At 34.0% G+C, this 22,108-nt stretch overlaps 1 protein-coding gene across 6 annotated transcripts in view; it reads left to right on the top strand.

The window, feature by feature from the left end:
• The first annotated feature begins 2,027 nt into the window (after positions 1-2,027).
• LOC108971038 (Ca(2+)/calmodulin-responsive adenylate cyclase) overlaps positions 2,028-22,108 on the top strand; it is a 131,527-nt gene continuing 111,446 nt past the window's right edge. For all 6 annotated transcript variants that reach the window (XM_018936817.1, XM_018936816.1, XM_018936812.1 and 3 more), the window contains exons 1-2: positions 2,028-2,124; positions 9,208-9,695. The gene's annotated coding sequence lies outside the window, so the exon portion shown is untranslated. The remainder of the gene's footprint in view (positions 2,125-9,207; positions 9,696-22,108) is intronic.

The following is a 22,108-nucleotide window of genomic DNA, read 5'->3' as shown; positions in this document are numbered from 1 at the left end:
AACTCGCTTCAACTGTTGTTGTTGTCATTGTCGGTTGTTTGGGAAATGCCACTGGCTTTGTTGTTAGCTTTTTGTTGGCGCACGCTCATTTGAGTTCGGTGCGTTACGCTCTCTGCCATTCACTTGTCTTGTTATGTCATGCACGCACAGGTGACAGTTGCTCGGCATTGTTTATGTATTTGTTTGTTTACTTGTCAGCACGTCTTGGGATATTTATGGTTCGTTGGGATTTTTTCGAGACGAGTTATATGTTCGAAATGTTTATGGTAGTGTACGAATGGAAAAATTCGTGAGAAAATAGTTTTATGCAAGAAAATAAAATTTTCTAACAAAATATTATTTGCAATAACTGTTAATATAAAAAAGAAGTTAACGTATGTTTTCTCATAAATATATTTGTATCAAATTAATGCATTGTTGACATGCTTTTATACAAAGTATGACTTAGCGCCCAAAAGTAGACTACGTGGTTGAAAAGGCCTTGTAAATAGCGGCTAATATGGCAATTGGGGGAAAAATTATCAGTATGATAAATTGATTTAACAAATATCCACATTTTGGGCTGGCTTAATGCCCTTTCTTGATCAGGCCATTTTAATGAAGGAGTATTTTATTCACATTTAAGCTTCATGGTTTCAACTACCCTTCTAGTTTATACTTTTGCATTCCTGAACTGTGAATACTATTGCTCGTGGCGTAACTCTGCTGGGAATTAATAGATTTTGAAATTTAAATGCCAATAAAATATTATACTAACAATTTACCTAAAATTGTGCAATAAATTTAATATTCTTAACTTATTATTTAATTTTAAGTCTTTATTATGGTCATGAGAGGGTTTTTGAATGTTTAAATTTTAATTATATAATAAAAATGATCTGCTCTTAGCTCTTAAAAGTGCAATTAAATATAAAGTACTAAGAATAGTAAAAATATGTATAGGGTCTACTTTTAGGCTGTTTGCGTAAATAGAACCTTGAGAAAGATAGGTATTTATTTTTTCTGGCTTGAGTAAAGCATTGTTTTCGAAAACTTATATCGGTTTAGAAAGTTCTTGACAAACGTTTCGTCGACATTTCGTGCCCCAGGGATTAAGAAATACAATAGATACAAATTCGTACAGTATATAAATTATATGAAAATATAATTAATTTATTGCTTTATTATGCGAACATTTTGGCAATAGGGCACAATAAGGTTTTTTTTCTCAACATAAATTCTTATCAACTGAACATAACCTAACCTAACATTTCGTATTCTAACCCAAATTATGTTCCATTATACATATGTTTTGAAATAAATTAATATAAAGAGTGTCTTGTTTAGGTTTATCCGCAGTCTAGACATTGTCTAAAGAAATTTCCCCACTTTGACAGTATAACTGTACTAAAAATCATGCGCACACCGATAGACACCCACACGAACGAAGAGACATATGCACATAATTACTTAAGAATGAAAACAAAACACACACGCAGGAAATGCACCAAAGCCCAAACAACACAAACACACACATATGTTCGTAAACTTGGGGAAAACTGGCCAACACAGTGGAATACAGCGCGCACGCTCTTCGCCACTGGCAATTGGAGTGCAAACAACACACACACACGTACAGTGTATTAAGCACGATAGCACCGCAGGCAACAAACAAACACGCAGCTCGCTCCAGCAGCTACAACAGCCAAAGGCAAAGCCAAGCGGGAGTGTGCTTTACCAGGAGCGCCATACAAAAAACAAACGCGCTCTCGCCGCTTGCCAAACCGCTGCCGTTGGGGCATGTGCCGCTATGAGCGCCGAAGAGCACTGCCTGTTGTTCTTTTGGGGTAACAACAACAGTTTCATTCATGAGTCGGTGGGCCATGCGAGAGCGCGGCACGACAGCACAGCGAGTACTAAAAAATCGCGCTTGCAGCGATTGCGGGAGCAACCAATGACAGCGGTGTCAGCGCCACAGCAGCAGCAACAGCGCCTTTTTATGAGGGTAGCGTGCAGAGTGCGAACAGTCTTCATTTTCAACTCGTCGTTAACGTGTCTGAGCGCGGAAAACGTTAAAAAGAGCGCTGGCAACGCAACGGAAAAGCGTAAAGCATTTTTTTCAGCACACAAATGTAGTGCAGTTAGGTGTGTGTCGCTTGAGTTTAGAGGACTGTGTGCTACATATATACATACACAAGTGCTGTGTATATGCAGTTGCTTGATGGCGTTGTTGGGGAAAACATAAAACGCCTGCTTAAACAATGTTTGCGTTAAATTATTTTAATTTAATATCTTTTCGAATTGAAAGAGTTCGTTTTTTTGTTTTTGTTGTACTTCGCGCACTTCTACTTGCTGCTAATTCGTTACTGATAGCTTGCTGTGTTCTCAATGTATTTTTGTTCTTGTTGTTTTAATTCGGTTTTGACGCTTCATTTTGGGTGTTCAAGTCCACAACGAGTGACGTAGCTGTGTGCATGTGTGTATGCGCGCCTGTATGGGTGTGCCTGCAAAGGTGTCCACAAATGTGTTGTATGCTTCAACGCGGCGCTTCGTGTGCATTTGAGACGCACAACTTGCACGAAAAAAAGGTCAAAACTGGTGATAACAATTCATTTTGCAGCTATGACGAATATACTGTTACAGCAGAGTTGTTAGTTTATTCAAATGCGCATTGTTTAACATTCTGTGTTGAAAAGTGTGAAATGTGAAGGTGTCAAACATCAAGAATATACAAAAAATATATGTGTTTTTGTGTGTGGCATGCCGTGAAAAGCAAAACACGCGTTTGTAAAATCGAAGAAATACAAATAATGTTAGAGCTAAATTAAGAAACAAACGAAAAAATCAATAGCAACACAAATAAAAGGCCGCAAACAAACAAAAAAAAGCTTCAAGTATTGTGTGTAGTGAAACACAGTTTTGCATTTATTTGATTTGAAGAACGCAGCGTCTCCAGCTGAGCAGCGTAGAAATTGTTAGATAATCGCATATAAATTTTGTGGGTGGCGAACAACTAACAAACAAAAGTGTTAAAAAATGCAAAGCAACAGTAAAGTAGAATAAAAAAATAAAATTAAAATCATAAGTAAAAAATGTCATGAGTACGTGTGTATGTGAAAAAAAGTGAGTGCAAAAACTAAAAAAATCTAAAACGAAAATGCTATTGAAATTGTGTGAAAAAATGCCTGAGCTAAACGCGAAAAACATTTACAGCAATATATGTAGAGCATACTCCACTATAGTTTTGTATGTATGTACATATATACAAAACGTACATAAATAAATAAAACCAAAAAATCGTTGACTTCGGTTGCACCGCAGCTATAATAACCTATACAAATAAAAAAATTTATATACTAGAGTCGATTTTGTTTGGCTTGTTTGTACGGCAGCTATATGCTATAGTGGTACAATCTGAACAATTCCTTCTGAAGTTGTTCCGTTGCCCTGAACTACTATTCGTGTCAAATTTCTTGAAGACATATTTTCAAATAAAAGAGTTTTCCCTACAAGTGCTTGATTTTTTTTTTCTGAAGATACCATCAAATGAAAAAGTTTCCCACTTGAATATTAGAATCCGATCGTTCCGTTTGTGTAGCAGCTAGTGCTATAATATATATATATAAGTATATATAAGTGCTTGATTTTAAGCGTTCAGTTTGTATGACAGCTATAAGATGTAATGGTCCAATGTAAACAATTTCTTCTCAGGTTGTTCCATCGTCTTAGACAATAATCCACGGCAAATTTCGTGAAAATATATTGTCAAATGAAAAAATTTTCCATACAAGTACTTTATTCCAATAACTCAATTTGTATGACAACTATGTATATGCTATAGTGGTTCAATCTGAACAATATTTTCGACGATTGTACCATTGCCTTGGACAACTATTCGTGCCGAATTTCCTGATGATATATTTTCAAATAAAAGAGTTTTCCCTACAAGTGCTTGATTTTTTTTTCTGAAGATACCATCAAATGAAAAAGTTTCCCACTTGAGTATTAGAATCCGATCGTTCCGTTTGTGTAGCAGCTATGTGCTATAGTTGTCCGGCATCGACTGTTCGACATCGACAGTCGGGTCTACGTAACCGGAACGGACCCGAATTTTTTTTCCAGTCAAGAATTGCCAACTTGGCAGACTTCTGCCGCTACAACAACAAATAATTAGCTTCTCGGGAGAATAGACTTGTGAAATGTTTTAGTTCAATATCTCAAAAACTTGGGTTTACGTTTATACATACATATACAGACAGACCAACAGACGGACATGATCAAATTTACTCAGCTCGTAACGCTCATCATTTATACATATATATTTTTTCTAGAGCCTCCAAAGTTTCCTTTTGATTATTACAAAGTATGTGTTTACCATGTCGAGGGTATAAGAAGCTAAATGTTGTAAATAACTAAAAAAACTAAAAAAACCTAAACTAAACTAAATGCACCGCCACTCGCGTATACAACAAAAGTCGCACTAAAATAAAAATTAAAACCGAAAACATAAAAACAAACACAAAACACATTAAACAAACTACAAGCGTACGCTCAAAAATTAATTAAGCCGCTTTGGCAGCAATGAAACAACACAACAACAACAACAAAACCCATAACAATAAAATAGCTTTTAGTTTTATTTATTTCTGTGCATGTGGAGCTCTTGGAATCAGCGTAATCAAAGAAAAAAGAAGAATAAACAGTCTAACAAACTCGGTTTTTAGTTTAAAAAAACGAGTATCTCTGACTTGGCGCTTACAAAGACTCCGTGTAAATGCGATACGTTTATTGTTTGTGTGTGTTCGCTCAATGCTCGTACGTGGCCATCGACATTTAGAACATTCMTGTTGTGGGCTTCTTCTTATGTCTCCACACATACAGGCAGACACAAGTTACGCTTTGCTCTTGAAGAGTGACCGCGTTTGTTTGTTTGCGTTGAAGCTCACTAGAGACACAGAAGCAACAGACAAACAGATAAACCTGTCTCTTATACACATCTAGATGTGTATAAGAGACAGTCTCCACACATACAGGCAGACACAAGTTACGCTTTGCTCTTGAAGAGTGACCGCGTTTGTTTGTTTGCGTTGAAGCTCACTAGAGACACAGAAGCAACAGACAAACAGATAAACGATCAAACAAACAGATAGTCTATTTAAAAAAGGCAGGGGACCGTTTGCGAACTTTCGTAATGCATAGGCAAACAGTGCGGCGGAATGCGGTTGGGGTGCAGTGCTAAATGCATAAAATTCATGAGCTTCTGGAACCCTACTGTCAGAAAGCATATATATCTGTGTTGATTTTTTTTAAAGTTCTCTTAGTTGTTGTTGTGACGGCTGAAGTCTGCCGATTTGATAGTCCTTGAACGGATAAAAAAATTCGGGTTCGTTCCGGTTACGTAGACCCGACTGTCGTGGGAACGGAGTTCTCTTAGTCGCATATTTTGATGAATAAACGTCAATATATTTCACATTTATATGAAAGTCCTTAATACAATATTCAAAAGTAAAAAAAAAAAAAAAATCGAGGTCCTTAGGCATTAGTTTTGAGTTCTAGTACAGCCTCCAACATTTCCACTTTCATAACTTTAAATTTTATCCTTTGTCTGTACTTTATCGACTTTACAAAGTTTTCTTTGTTATTTGCGTAACATGGTCAAGTATTCCAGAGATTATTCCATAAATATTTGAATATGATGATATGAAACTAATGATTTAAACTTTATTATGTTTTTCCCCGGAATGTCTTGTTTTTAAAGTACATCTTATGACGTTACCCCAAAATTTTGATATTTGAAAGCGTTATTAGCGTTTTGAATTGTTTTCCCCACTTCAGAGTTTGAGAAATTTCCAACTCACCGAATAAAACAGAGTTATAGAATTTTGTACAAAAAATATTTTTCAAATATTCAATACATATTAAGAAGTAATAATAGAAGCTCAGCCGATCTTTAGTATTAATACATTTCTACATGCTCTCTGCATGTATTTCATACGATTATGTAGAGAAATCTAGTTGTTGTTGTTGTTGTTTTTATTGTTGTAGCGGCAGAGAGAGAGAGAGATAAATCTAGTATAAGTCTTCGGTTGACTCTGAATGGCTGATTGAGTCAGATGTTCGTAATTGCCTGCAAAAAATTAATCCCCATTAGAAAGTCTACTTTTTTTGTCACTCGAAAACATAGTTCTAATCAAGTTTGTGATAAAAACAAAAATACCCAATCCACTACCCAAATCTAGCCACTACACCATTGTGTTATAGGACATTTATCTTGACATTATATTACTGATATTCTTTGTAAAGTTGTTCTTCAGGTGGTTTGAAGAACATTGTTGTTGGGGGTACTACGAATAGTGCCTTCGCAAGATAGAAGTGCAGACATAGGAAGTTATTGCTATTTTCTGCTTAAAATTCGTAAGAAGTTATCTTGATATTTTTTTTTTCATCAGGGATGACCTAACCTTAAAACGTGTGATAGCTTGTTATGGCAACTTTTTCTTATGTCAGAAGTACAGTGCATGTATCCTATATTATTTCCGAATAGTTAATTTTATTAGTAACGAAAAATGTAAGCGCATTGTTTTGGTAGGGCAAGCTAAAATCAAAATTGTTTTCCAAGAAAACAACTTTTAAATATAATTTAATTTACTTATAGGCATAAAGCATTTTAAAAAATAAGCCTAAAAACACAAGCAGTAAAAGCAAAAGTAATCGGATGAAAACGAAGCATTCGTCGAACGAGCGAGTGTCATAATGTATAAACGAACTCATAAAGTATAATTTTTTTGGCTTGTGCATAAGTTTTAGAAATCATGAATATAAGTTTTTTTTTTTTAAATAACTCATGCAAATGACCCACAGTGCAATTGCTGCTCCTCATAACCAAATGCCAAATGTTACTCATCAAGCGAACATCTTCAACGGATTGTCGTGCTATATATTCTCCATTTACTTCCTTTTACTGCTGCTTATTGCTTTTGTTGTCGGTTTTTTTTGTTGTTATTGACACAATCGTCTGTAGATATGTATGCATGAGTTTGCTGGCTTCTACAAAGTTTTATTACGTTGGTACAAGCAACCACACACACATATAAATCTACTTACTTTGTACCTTTTACACAAAGAAACTTATTGACAAATATATATACATACACACATTTGTGCATATGTACCACCCCACGTATGTGCTCGAAAATATTTATTTATACTCGTTTTTGTACAAATGCTGGTTGGTACCTTAGCGCGCTGCCTTCCTTGCTTTTTTTTTTTTTGTTTTGTCTTTCTTTCTGGCTTTTCGATGTTGCGCATTTCACGTTTTCTGCACTTGTATGTATTTGAACTTGTCCGCCTTACCCCTTACCGCAGCTGTTGCCACGAGTTTTTTTTGTTTTYTGTGTTTATTTGGCCATCAGTGGTAGTCCATTAGTTGTTGTGGTTTTTGTTGTCGTTGTACGCTCTAAACGATTCGCTGGGTGGCTATTTATGCCTGATTGTAAGCTTTTCGGACTCTCGGCATGTTCTTCTTTCCACTATCTACCACTTTTTGTACATATGTATGTATATATGTATGTATGTATGTATGTACATCCACTCAATTATGTTTTCCGCTCAGCGCCATTTCCGACCTTTTCGCTATTACGTGAAATTTACGCATTCTCACGGTTCCTTCCAGCCAAGCGAATATTCACGATTCCAATTTGTGTGTGCTTGTCCAACCAGAAAAGGCTTGGCTCGTACGAAATCGCTTTGGTTGCTCTGAACGTGCTTGATTGTCGCAAGATAATAATATCTAAGTGGCGCTTAAGTTCTTTGTGAGAGTTAAAGCTGGCTTCGTCTTCAAATTCGGTGTTTCGCGACAGTTGTTTGTCTTTAAAAGCTTCAAGGCGACTAAAATGTGTGGAAAAAGTGAATCATAGCGTGGAATTTATTTGAGAAGTAATGCTCTACAATTTTTACTTTATCTAGCCAGTGATATGAAACCAAGTTCCATTGTTTCACAACAGTATTTTGTTGCCATAACCTTAAAGCTCTTTAAAGAGTTTGCTAAAATTTATATGAAAGTATCTGGGATCAACCATTCACAGCAGAAAACCCAATCATAGCGTGGTACTTACTTGAAAAATCATATTGGATCATTTTGTACTTTGCCTTGCTTGTGTTAGGAATAGTTTGTTATTGCTACAAGCTTTAAGTTCTCCAAAGAGCTTGCTAAAATATATACTAAAACATCCAAGCTCAATTGTTCACAGCATTAAACCTCAATGCCAGAGTGAATCTTATTCGAAGAATCAAGTTCCACAATTTATGTGCTGAGCTGGGATACGAAATATTGCTGACATGGCTTCCAACACAAAACCAAAAATTTAGCAGTCACGCACTCATTGTATCTCCGTATCACGTGCACCTGCAGCTCATACCGCCGACGTCAAGACACTAGCATACTATTTTGACATTTCTAAGCGATTGCCAGTTGAGCATTTGTCCGACTCCCAAAGGTTAACGCCAAGTTGAAGCAATTCCCATAATGCACATGCCCCAAACTGACTACGATTCTATCGACAGCAACTCCATGCTTATTTTGTCGGTATACATTTGTTGTTGTTTTTGATATTTTTTATATAAATGTGCGGAATATCTGCTTTGCAGCTTAAGAAAAGCGACAGCAACAACAACTCGAGCGTCTGTGGCCGGCTTCACAAACACATACTCGCTGCTTCTCACTACATACAGCTTAGCAGTCAGCTAACATACATATTTACATACATATATATTTACATTTACCGGTATCCCAGCGTATCTTTTAGATACATCGCTGATGACATTTTAACAATTTACTTATGCTTTATTTGATTACTTTTTATTCACAAATTCAAACGTACGCTGCAGACGCACACATATAAGAATGTATATGTAAAATATATGTACATATGTATGCATGCATAGCACGAAGTCAATTCGTCTTTTGCAAGCTCAACATTTTGTGTGATGGCATATGTCTGTCCGTGGCTGATGTCTGCACGTTGCCAATACACATACATATACCATATGCACATATATATGTATATATATATATATAATATATAGAGTATACATATATGTATGTGTGTCTGTCTCCGTATTTGTTATGTGTCTGCCATCTTTACAGCTTCTCACGTTTTGTTTTCCTGTCGACATACACACAAACATTCTTCTTCTTCTTTTAATTTTTCTTTCTCACTCACTTTACAGCTCCAAAAACGACTCGGTTGAAAGTGCAATCGTATAAAATACTAGTAATAATAAGGAGCTACACTTCTAGTAAAATATAGAAAAATAACGAAAATCGTCGAATTGTGTGAAAAAAATAGGATATACCAACATGCACACATATATACATATTATCGTGTTAATAAAAAGTGTAAAAAAGTAGAGTAAATATATCACAGCAAAAAGTCTATGTAAATGAGTGATGTGAAGTAAACAAAATTGAAACATATAACAAAACGAAAACAACAAAAATTACAACAACAACACAAAATAATCACAACAACATTTGAGTGCTTGAGAAAATTGATACAGAATTGTTGTCTGATAGCCGCAGTGCACATACATACATACATACAAACATCACAGCCCGACTGTGAGTTGCACTCGTTGCGCTGCTTCGTCTGCTACAAATTGAATTTTGTCTCCTCGGCGACGCTGTTGCATAGATTTCCGGTAGCGTTTTGTGAAAGGTAAGTGATAAAATAATCATAAATCTTTGCCAGTTTTTAGCGTCTTAAGCAACTGTGAATATATATACAAATATATAAAAGTATATGTCTGTGTATGTGGAAAAAGTGAAGTGAATAGTGACTAATTGTCATGTCGTTATCAAAACGCTGCGCACTTGAAAGAGATTATTTTTATTCATAATAATATCAACATATATACAAATGAGATGTGAATTATATACGTACATATATACATATGATTTTGAATGGCGAATCATAAATTACACGCTGCCAAAAATTGGGGTTATTGGCTAGGGGGTGAACTAAGCAATTTGGTTTAGAGTTTCTTATAAAATTAAAATATCGAAAAAGAAAAAAATTAGAAAAAAATTATTACTTCGGTTGGAACTTCGCTAATCGACTAGGAAGTTGTCATGCATGAATTTGATTTTTGTCGTTCAGTTTGCATGGCAGCTACATACATACATATGTATGTATATGCTGATGTGGTTCGATCTGTACGAATTTTTGCTCTAGAGAATAATTCGTGCCCAATTTCATGAAGACAACTCGTCGAATAAATAAATTGTTTTTCATACAATAACTTGATGCCGATTGTTCACTTTGTATGGTAGCTACATGTTATAGTGGTCCCATAACGATGATTCCGACAAATGAGTAGCTTCATAAGGAGTAAAGGAAGTATGCGAAGTTCAAGATCGATAACTTAAAAATTGTACATACAAATACACGAATATAGATAAATGGACTCTCCCGATCATGTTATTCATTCATTAATACTCTGCTTCCGATCTGCATTGTAAGATTTCTTCTGAGATATTTTCGTGGTTTACTTGAACCCTATCGTAAATCAACCATATCATCTTCTTCGGAAACTTCAATTTAAAATCAGCTTGCAGAATCCACTTTCAAATGTACACGAATATCGAATTTAGCCGAAAAAAACACTGAAAATATTTCTCTCCCATAGTTTCTTCACTCACGTTTCTATTTACTACGCTATAACATGGAGGACTATACAAGTACATATACTTAAATTCTATGTTGCCATGAAAATCAGTCCATGATCTGGAACATAACTTATTCCGCCGTAAAGATACATGAAAGGAACGTTGAGTACCATGTTATATTTTATACATTGATTCAAAGACCTGCATCTTACCTTCACTTGTCAAAACGTGCCATTAATTTCCACAGAAAACTTCCAATAGTTCCTGTTGCTTCAGCTATAACTCAATTTGATCCACCAAATGAGACCATAAAAGCGCCCGTTTAGCACACATAAATGAATTTCGATATGACGCAACCTAACGCAAAGCGCAGCGACCCAAAGCCAACGGGAAACAAGAGCTCAGCTGTGACAGCGTGACTGGGGTAAAGTTATCCCAATGTGAATTCGACAAAAACAGCTGCGGCTTCGCGAAAGTTCGTAGTAAAACGTAGTAAATGTAATGGGTAGTGAACCACTTGCAAATCGTATTTAGATTATTGTGCACTTTTTTTGCCCCAGCTTGAGCTTGAAGGGTAACCGAAAACATGTTGAAGACACTATGTAAGGTTAGTGGTTAGAAAAGTTTAAAAGCAACAGGGTAATTTGCTCATTAAGGGTGCATAAGCGTTTACCCTTATTTTTCGTTTGACTGCGAATTAGTTTTACGCTTTTGTTAAAAAGGGCCTGAGCAGTTTGCTGGTCTTTTGAACAACCCTATTTACTTATAAGTAATGAAGGGTTGTTATGGGCTTGAAAAAAGTTCGTAAAACCTTCGAAAAATCGAACAATTGTGCTTTATTCGTGAGGCCGATAGATTTTTGATTAGCGTTTAAAATGCTATTAATTTCGTATGAGTATGAGAAAGTAGGGAACCAAAAATCACAAATTTGAATATAAACAATTATTGGTTATGTTAGGTCAGGCAATATGAATATGAAACAACAAAATTGGCATACAAAAATTTTAAAAGTGTTCACGAATCCTTCTATCCTTTTAAGCAAGTGTATTTCATGTAAACTTCATTCACTCGTCTTTTCGATAATTTTTATATATAATATTTCACATCTGAATCTGGAGACCATTGACGGGCCAAAGAAAATAAATTGAAAACTTTTATATTTTTTACGGCCGTTTACCCAATGTCTGCCGGAACTTAACCAGAACTTAACAAAAACTACTTTTTTCAGTAAAGAACGTTTTTTTTTTCTGTACTCAACTGACAGATGCCTGCTAACCAGATTTGAGAAAACAGCATTTGAGTTTGCAGTTAAAAGACGGATGAGTTCAAGAGTCTATATAAAATATTACACGGTTAAATCGTAGTGCAATTCTCCGATATTACAAGTTAAAAACTTAATGTATTAGACTAAGCTAAACGTGATTTTAGGTACTCATTTTAGGCATTTTCATGATAAAGAAATGAACGGACTTAACGTCTTCGGCAAACTTGAAACTGATACTTAAGATTAAGTAAGGAAAAGGTGATCCATTTCGAGGTCCTCTACTTTTTTAAAGAAAATTTTTATTGTCATTCAAAGAAACATTCTTTGGTATTTATTTTTTGACGATTATCTCTTTCAAATACTGACCACGGCTATGTCTCAGAAGATTCAATCGACCGGCCAAACCGAAGTGCTCACCGAATTGTTCTCTTCATAAATGCAACGATATGTGGGAAGTGGCGCCGTATTGCTGAGACCAAATGTGGCCGATATCACAAGCTTCAAGTTCAGACATGAAATAGTCGATTGTCATGGTCGCCATTGAATATTTGAAGAAATATGGAGGGATAATTATAACGGCCCACAAAACCACACCAAACCGTTGTTTCATTTTCTGGATGAAATTGCAGCTGTAGAATCTCTTCAGCTTGCTCTTCGTCTCAAATAAGAAATTTCACTTCATTAAATACCCATTGAGCCAGAAATATGCCTCATCACGGAACACAATTTGGCTCGAAAATGCCGGATCTTCTTCGAACTTTTTAAGAGCCCATAGAGCGAAGCAATGTCATTTGGGAAGGTCAATAGGCTTCAATTTTAGCAAAAACTGTATTTTATACGTTTTTAATTTAAGATCTCGACGTAAAAACATAGACATATATATACATAGGCATGTCTCTCCCAGTTGCTTCGAACGGCACCGAATCGGCTCTGCACTGTCTTTGTGTCCACTCTCAGCTAGGGCTGCTATATTTCCTTCACTGCATGCTAGACCTGGTATATTGTAGTATAATAGAATAATGAATGCAGGGTCTCAAGATGCTCTGTAGGCAGATTATGTTGACTATAAATTGAGCGAAGCGTTCGAAAATCTTTACAGAACGGGAACTTTCGTATAAAAGTTAACCGGTTTATCTGAAAAAATGCATTGAAAAAGAGAACTACTGAATTTTTGCTTGCAATTGTTAGTTGGTTGTAAGAGACCATAGTACCATAAATACTTCTCTTTATATGGAATGGAGTTCCGAAACTGTAGGTCAATTTTAAGGATTTAGTATTTACAACTCTTTCATGAAATTGGTATGAATTATTCTTGAAAGTTACGCTAAAACCTTCGAAAAAATTATTCAGACCACTATGGCATAGAATTGCCATTGGAACTAACGGATCAAAAGCAAGGTAAATACATTTTTGTATACATACATAAATACATATATGGTCTCGGTGCAACCGTAGTCAGTGTTCCTTGAAATTTGTAAAAACTTTTAATAGTGTATATTTTTAAAAAAGGAAGCCTTGAGAGTATGAAAGTCTATTCCCATCCACTCGTATACACATTTCTTTCTATGTAAAAAGTTCTCATATACAAATATACTTACATATTAATAGGTACATACATGTATATACATAGATATGTAAATGCCAACCATACATAAGTATATATGGAAGTAAGTATATACTTACATATGTAAGTAACAACCAAAAACTGTGTTGTATATTTTACCGCCTTTCCTTCCTCCATTGCAAAGTTATGTTCCTTCCTGCCAATAATACAGATTGTTTTATTGTTTTTTTGTCCAAAACATGAACTACTGGTAAAAATTGCGCTCTTCACAAATACTTAAAAGGCAGCGGAAGTAACTAAAACCACAGCCATTTTGCCAGCGCAATAAAAACAACAACGAATGCCTCAGCCTACGCCATTTAGTAGTTTGCTAGTGTACCGTTTTTCCACACAATGCATCCTTTATTGTTTATTCAGGCCACTGGCAAAGTGGCGAACTTGAAAAATCTTCTGCCTTGGCCATTACCGTTAGCTTTTGGCTGGCGCAAAAATCGATAAAACAGCAACAGCAGCCGGCTGGCTGCGCCATCCGGGAAATTATGAGTGCCTATGTAGCTCAATACATACATACATACATACACATAAGCATACTTATGTAGGTACATACATACATATATTACTCTCTATATAAAGACCCAATGTGCTCATGAAATATGTACAAATAATCGCTTAATTGGAACGTTCGAAATGTGCTTTTTTGTTTTATTTTATTTATGGTATGATTTGTTCTTTTTGTCGAAAATCGCTGATAATTAATTTGCGATAAAATTTCGGCTATAAAATAAAGCGGCTATGTTATATTCAATTTCCTATTTGGAATAGCGGGAGGTAATACTGTGAAATATGGGACTCCATTTTGGTTATGTAATAATGGAGGAATGTTGTGTTCTTTATATACATATGTATGCATTAAGCTCAGTGTTTATTGCCCTCAAATTTGAAGTCACTGACAGACTTTTATATTTACATACGTACATATAAAGACTTGAAATGCTTGGATGTTGTTTATCCGTGAATGCTGTCATTCACATTTTAATTTAAAATTATTTTCTTGACAGTAAATTAATATCAAAGGTTATACTTACTTGACAGTATAACTTCCCTATTTGTTCGAACGTTATCAGAAAAGCCTTGACAGTTTTCAAATAATCACTTTTTAGGGTCTGCTCGATACTTACGATCTCACTTCGGAAGTTGTTAAAGACTTTGATTCCATCTCATATTTAAACATATTCTCAAATGGCTGATGGATTTTTAAGAATTTGTTGTCTGTCATTTTAAATATTTTGCAATCGATTTCATATTATCACTACTTACCCTTAGGTGATTACAATAAATGTCTAAGAGGAATCACTAGAATTGGGAATTAGAAATCTGAAGATGAAGCCTTTAGAATGTTACAGACTTTTCAGACTTTGCTCTACCTATGGACTTCGTGTGCCTTTAAGTAAAATGTCAAAGTTTTATGGAGAAATATAAAGTGGAAATATACAAGCGTTTGTTCCTACATTGTACAGCTTTTAGAAGACTGAGGTTGAAACATCTTTGGGGAACCGGGAAACGTAACCGAAATTTATTATAGGGACCTCTACGAATCCAAGAGTTTTGTCGWTTTATGAATATCTTTATGATCAATTTTGTAGAACTTTCATATATCATCACGGAGCAGCGATATAAGATATCCAAGTGATCCGTTACCACGAAAGTCGGGTCTACGTAACCGAAACAGACTCGGAGTTTTATCCGGCCAAGGACTGTCAAGTCGGCAGAATTCGGCCACTACAACAACAATAACATAATCCAGGTGAGATCCTTTTTAGCATCGGCCATTGAATCTAACCTTACCTAACCTATAACCAAAAAGTGTTATTTCACGCAGAAATGCAACCCTGATAGATTTGATATATATATTTTATACTTAACAAAGAAGTTTTGGAAGGTGAATTCTGCGTTTTTTTTTTTTTAACAATAAACATACATACATATGTATGTATCATTCTTAGTAAATATATATGTACTATGTATGTATGTATGGTATAGACACTCATCTTGAAATCCCTCGAAGCTTTTGAACTTCAAACACAAACGTTGAAACTACTAAACAAACATTGTAAACTCATTCTTGTATAAATAAGACAGTTGCTTTGTCTTGGCTTTGTCTTTAGTCGACGCAACTGCTGTCACTGCTGCAGTCTCAAATGCTGCCACAGTGGCTCCCCAGCGTCTTTGTTTGTTTATGCCGCTCCAAAACACTGCAAAGCGATTTGCATATAGTGGATCGATATGAATATTCTTAAAGAAAATACATATATATTGGTATGCATATCTATATACTTGTGTACTAATCATCATATGAGAGTATAGGGTTTCGGTAGCGTTTAACTGTTCAACGTACACATTTAATGTTGACATGGTCATATGATGCATTATATCTAATGCCTAGGTATGGAACATTTTAGATTTGATAATAATGTGCGTCACAGTGGTGTAACTTCATTGGAGACACTTTAAACATTGAAAAATAAAATAAAAGGAGCTAGGATATAGTATCAGTTATATTTCAGATCTAAATTTTATGGAGATGAAAAATAGGTTTGATGCATTATTTCGCTTATCAAATTCTGAAATTTATTATTCATATTCCATACACAAATTTTATTAAAAATATTTCTATAAACATTCAAGATTTCTTTGAAACCTTTCATTTGGTATCAATAATTGATTTACTATATTTTCAGTTTATCTAGTGGCAACACTCTCAAAACTTGTATTTTAATTCTTTTTTTAATAAATTTAATTTCATGCCCATATTGTTATACCTCAGTTATCACCTTACTTTAATTTAATCAAATTTTTAAACATATGGCAACCTTCTTTTGAAACTTATTTAGCATTTTAAATATGTAAACTATAATATTGTGATATTTCTAGAATCATGTCATATAATGTCATGTAATTTTAATAAACAATTTAAATAGTTGGCAACCCTTCTGCAAAATGTTTTCAACAATGAAGTTTTACTAGTTTGAAAGAATTTATTGTTCATTTAATCAAATTTGTACGCATACGGCATAAAAAAATTTAATTTTAATTTTAACTCTCAAAAATATTTTTAAATTAATTTTTCTATCCCACATTGTTATACCTCATTCTTTTAAAACTTATTTAACAGTTTAGATATTGAAACTGTTATATTGTACAATATTTCATGTAAAAAATCAATTTAAATAGTTGGCAACCCTTCTAAAAAATATTTTCAACTATAAACTTTCTTAAACGAGTTTTGTTGAATGTCTTTTCATGATGAACACATTTATCGCATTTTTTAATTTAACGAAAAATGTCAAGTATATGGCAACCCTGATCGAATATATAGTATATCCGACAGAAATTATTCTAAAAATTGCTTATTTTGATATTTACATATGAATATTGAAATTATTAGTTTATTTTATTACTTCCTGCGAAGTGAAGAAATTTTGAAACAGATGGCAACCCGTCAAAAAAATATTTTAAACTAGAATGTTTGAATCTGTTCAGTTTTGTATTTTTTTTTTTTTTTAACTATTTTTAAAACTATGAACAATTTATAAGTAATTTTTTTTAAGTTAAAAAATATGGCAACCTTCTAACTGAATTGTATCGGACAATATCAAGTTCTAAATCGGTCCAGCCCCTCTAATGTTCCCTGCATTTAATATATGTAAATATGTATGTATACTGATGTGGTGACGAAATTTCGTTTTATAACACAATTTCGTAGCAGTCAATCGATTCTACTAGCATGGCTTAAAAATGTTAACTTCAAAATTGTGTTTTATAACATAAAATTTGTAGTACTCACCATTCCTCAATACTTACATATGTACTTATTTGTTCATATGTATATATAGAAACAAGTGCATCTACAAGATGTGCAATATTGCCGGTAATCTCTTGAATCTCCCTTGACGAGAAATTTCACACAGCTGCCTCATTTGTTTTTGTAAACAAAATTCACCAGAATTACGCGTAAATGCCACTTATTGTCTATATTCTCGCTTTATCTGGTTTACAACGCCGCAACACATCCATATTCATGTACATAACATCTCACACATATATATATACACATACATATGACTTTATGTAAATTAACCACAACAGCCACAACAGTAGCGCGAATGAAAGAAGGCACATTAAAGTCACTCCGACAACCGTTTGCTTTAGTTTCGACGTCATAAAAGGGCGGCTCCCAGTGATCCGTTGCTGATTGAGATTTACTTCATGAACTGTTTATTCACAAATTTTATTTTGTTTTTATTGGTAAACAAAGTTGTTGTTTATATTTTATTTTTATATTATTCACTAAAGATTTCTTATTCACCTCGCGCTGGTTGCTAGAAATCTGCTTTAGCATATTATGACATCACGCAGATGTGCCTTGCTTTTATTAATGAAAATATTCTTATCACGAAGCTATGTGATCTTATTTAAGGCAAATATTTATTTTACAACAAGTTAGTAATAATATAAGAATTCAAAAAGGTGAATACGCCGCAATAAAAGTGTCTTTAATTGTGATTGCGTGATTGCTCTGGCGCAGCGCCAGTTTGTCTCTTGATAAGATAAATATTCTCCTAGTGATTGTATTTGAATTGTTTACAACAATTTTTTCTTTGTAGAGAAAAATTTGCGGTTGCCACAGGTTGGAAATAAATATCTGATTTAAATGGGAAATGGGCGATAATTAATGTACAATTATACAAGAGTGAAAGGAGTTTCTAGTTATTCAATTGTAGTGGCTTTAACATTTAATCTGAAGTCCAATCGACCGACATCTTAGTAAACTGCATATATTGAACCAAATGTATAGCATACTACCGGACCGGTCGACTATTATAAATAGCTGGAAGTATAAAAACGGGAAATTTTAAGAAGTGGAAGCAGCTCATTCAACGTATACCATAACACAAAACAAACTTATACCCCATGTATACACTGTATACATATGTGCTTTGGATTTGCCCACCCGCGACTTTTTTATGTTATAAGGTCTCAAGAGAAAGCCCAGAAAAAATTGCCATACGGACGAGGTAGTAGTCTAAACTAAAGCCTGTTTAAGGGGTTATTTACAGTTATACAGTCGAAAAAAGCGAATTTTACAGATTTTTTTTTAGGAAACTTTTATATTTTTGATTCAAAAATTTGGACACATATTATGGTATCTTTTAACTGTATTTTAACACTAAGTATTAGTAGAAACATTTATTTGGAAAGCAAAAAGGAACTACAGCTGATCTCCGAGAACTCCACTCAAAAAAGAACCACTATATATCTGAACTGAGTCCATTACAAAATCAAACAGAATGCGTTGAAGTAATGTTAAATATAGTAGTTGATCAAAGTAATAAACAAAAAAAATAAATTTTTACAAAATGGCGATTTTTCACCAAAATGTCGGCCTAAAATTGTTTACAAAAAAGTATTTATCGGTGAGAACAAATTTTCACTTAACTACTAAAAAATATATTTAAGAAGCTTGTGTTAAAGTTTGAGATTAATCGGTTTAGCCGTTTTCGAGTAATGTTGGTCACCGACTTTGAAAATAAAATTTTTAGAAAAACGCGTTTAAAGTTTGGTCTTGTACTTCCAAGCACTCTGAAATGCCTTTCAAAATTTGCATTTAACCTCGAATATATTCACCGGGATGATAGGAGGCTTTCTGTGTATATTCTTAAATTAAATATGTACATTAAGAAAATAAAATAAAAATATCGATTTTTTTGAAAATTCTAACTGAATATAAACCCCTAAGAAACTTTTACAGAATTATTGGTAGCGTTATTAGTTAACTACCAGAGACTTAAGCGATTGTTGGATTGCAGAGTGGATATGGAATAGTTACTATAACAGAGCAATTTCGGTTGGATTTATCAATTTGGTCAAGAACCTTTTACAGAAATCTTTTGTATAGTTACTAGTTTCTTAGCCAAAAGTTAGCTTGCAGGGTAGATAAGGAATGGTTACTAGTATAGAGTTGTCAATTATGTTACAATAGGCGCTTCTAGTTTTTTGTGAAAGTTACAGAATTACTAAATACCTATAATCAAATACTATTTATGTTATTTAGTTTAAAGTCTCCTGTTTCCTAATATGAATTTCATTTTTAATTTATTAGTATACATATTAAGGGCTGATTAACTTTACTGAAAAAGGAAGCCTTAGTCTTAGTTAAGTTAACCAGAACAGTCATTGAGAAAACGGACGCTTACACATCCTACAACTCCGATATTTTCCAAAATCTTTATTTAAACGAAAAAATATACATACGTACAAATTTACATTCATACTGAAGCAGGTCTCTTATATTATTTTATTTCACATAGCGAAATTTCCTGGAATCCCCCGTGGAGTTTTCTCTCGAAATATGTTATTGCATGTTAAAAAAAAAAAACTCAAAGAGAGAAATTCCAATCCCTAACCCAATATATGATTCTAGTTAGACCTTTTTTGAAGACTTTACATCGAGACTGTTATGAAATATGTACGTAGTACAATACATGCAATTTGCCTCTCTTTCCCTCCAAACATTAGAAGCCTTAGTTTCAAAGAAGGAAAAGAAGGAAAATAATATTAAGTGCCAAAAAAGGAGCCTAGAAGAGTGTAACGCACCATCTAATACAAAGTAGATTATGTGTTTAAATATTACATAACTAAAATTAAAATTCGTTTAGTGAAAAGTTGTCGTATTAATAATTACCAAAGAGGTAAAAATAAAAACGAAAAGCGATAAAAGTATAAAATACAAAACACTTAGCGAACCGCAGATTACAATTTTGGGGTATTCTTAAGCCATGTGACTCAATTTAATTGCGCAAATTTAAAACACGAAGAAGAAGGATAACTATGAACAAATTTAAGTGTTATACATGCATATTTAGGTATTTTTGTATGTCTATTCAAGTATGTATTTGATATTTTTTGGGTTAATGCTCATCTTCCGCCGCCACAAGTTTGGCAGCCATAATTTATGAGCTTTCCTTAGAGAATATGATATTTTTATGTACCAAATACGTATGTTTGTACATAGTTATATATATATATATTTATATATTTCTTGGCTGGATTTGTATTGCTGACGCAATTTTTTTATGTTTTTCTCAATTTTTCTTTGGGCTTTTGTTTTCATTGGATCTTTCTTAGCGTGTTGAATTGCGATTCGACGCTCGGATGACAAAATTTTCATTAGTCAACATGAAATTGCCATTCGAAACATTAAAGCTGTTGTACGCAAATCCTTTTACGCCTTTAGTGCTTAATTTTGAAGCCTTCAAACCCAAAGATCTCGTGTTCTTTTTATGATAATTTTTTGTTTGTCGACTTCGTGATTCATTACAGAGGTTATTAATCTTCTCATACATACATACATTTGTATACTTACATATAAATATTACATAATTTTGCATATGTATATATGTATTTTTATATGAACTGGTAGCCAATTTCATTCATAAATATTTTTTTCTTTACAGGTAAATACCATCCAATACCATAATGATACAATGAAATTATTTTTAACGCATACAATTTAAGGTAATTCAAACAAAGTTATAATGTAAAATCTAGAATTTGAGCAAAGAACTTGAATGTAAGTTATTTATATGAAAGCATATGTACCTATGCATCTTTCTATGTAAAGGACCAAAATCATTGTATCTATTTTATGTATGTTCCTGCCACATTTTGGTACGTCATTCAAATACGTGCGTATAGCATATGCATAGCTCATGTATTATGCAACATTCGCGACGGCAATTGTCTTCCCAATACAATATTTCTTAAAAATCCATAAAGAAATCCCCAATTTATCTGCTTCAAAAAGGAAATAAGTAATATACATACGTACAATATTACATAAAATTCACGGGAGGTAGAGAATTGTTGCGCAGGCTACGTGAAAAATAGTGATACTATTTTCTTAGCAAGATTCTAAGGATTTGCATACATTTTATTCAAATGCTGGCCACGGCTACGACTCAGACGGTCTATCCGTTAAGTTCAGTTTTCGATGACTCGAGCATTTCGACAGGTAATTGGCTAATGACACGCCTGAATCGAAACGGGATTGTCCGCATAGACTTTAGACTTTACATGTTCCCACAGCAAAAAGTTTAGCGGTATGATATCACACGATCAATGAACCGGCCAATAACATGAAATTATCTGTTCACCGAAATGTTGTCTCAATAAATCCATTGGTTGATGCAATGTGTGAGAAGTGGCGTCGTCTTGTTAAAACCAAATGTGATCGAGATCACGAGCTTCACTTTCAAGCATCAAATAGTCGGTTATCATGGCGCGAACGCAGTCGCCATTGACGGTTACGTTCTCACTGGCTTCATGTTTGAAGAATTATGGACTGATGAATCCACTGGCCCATAAATTCCATCAAACCGTTGTTTTCTGGACTAAATAAATGCTCCTGAATCCCTTCGTTTTGCTCTTCGTCCCAAATGCGACAATTTTGCTTGATTACATACCCATTGAGTCAGAAATGGTCAAAAACGTGGGATCTTTTTGGAACTTTTCAAGAGCTCATAGAATGAAGTGATACCGCTTGGGAAGGTATTTTGTACGCTTTTAATTTAAGATC

This window comes from Bactrocera latifrons, unplaced genomic scaffold (genome assembly GCF_001853355.1).
Source record: "Bactrocera latifrons isolate USDA-ARS-PBARC rearing strain unplaced genomic scaffold, ASM185335v1 scaffold_32, whole genome shotgun sequence".
Taxonomy (NCBI): domain Eukaryota; kingdom Metazoa; phylum Arthropoda; class Insecta; order Diptera; family Tephritidae; genus Bactrocera; species Bactrocera latifrons.
The sequence above is the reverse complement of the archived record's forward strand: the minus strand, read 5'-3'. Positions and strand labels throughout refer to the sequence as shown.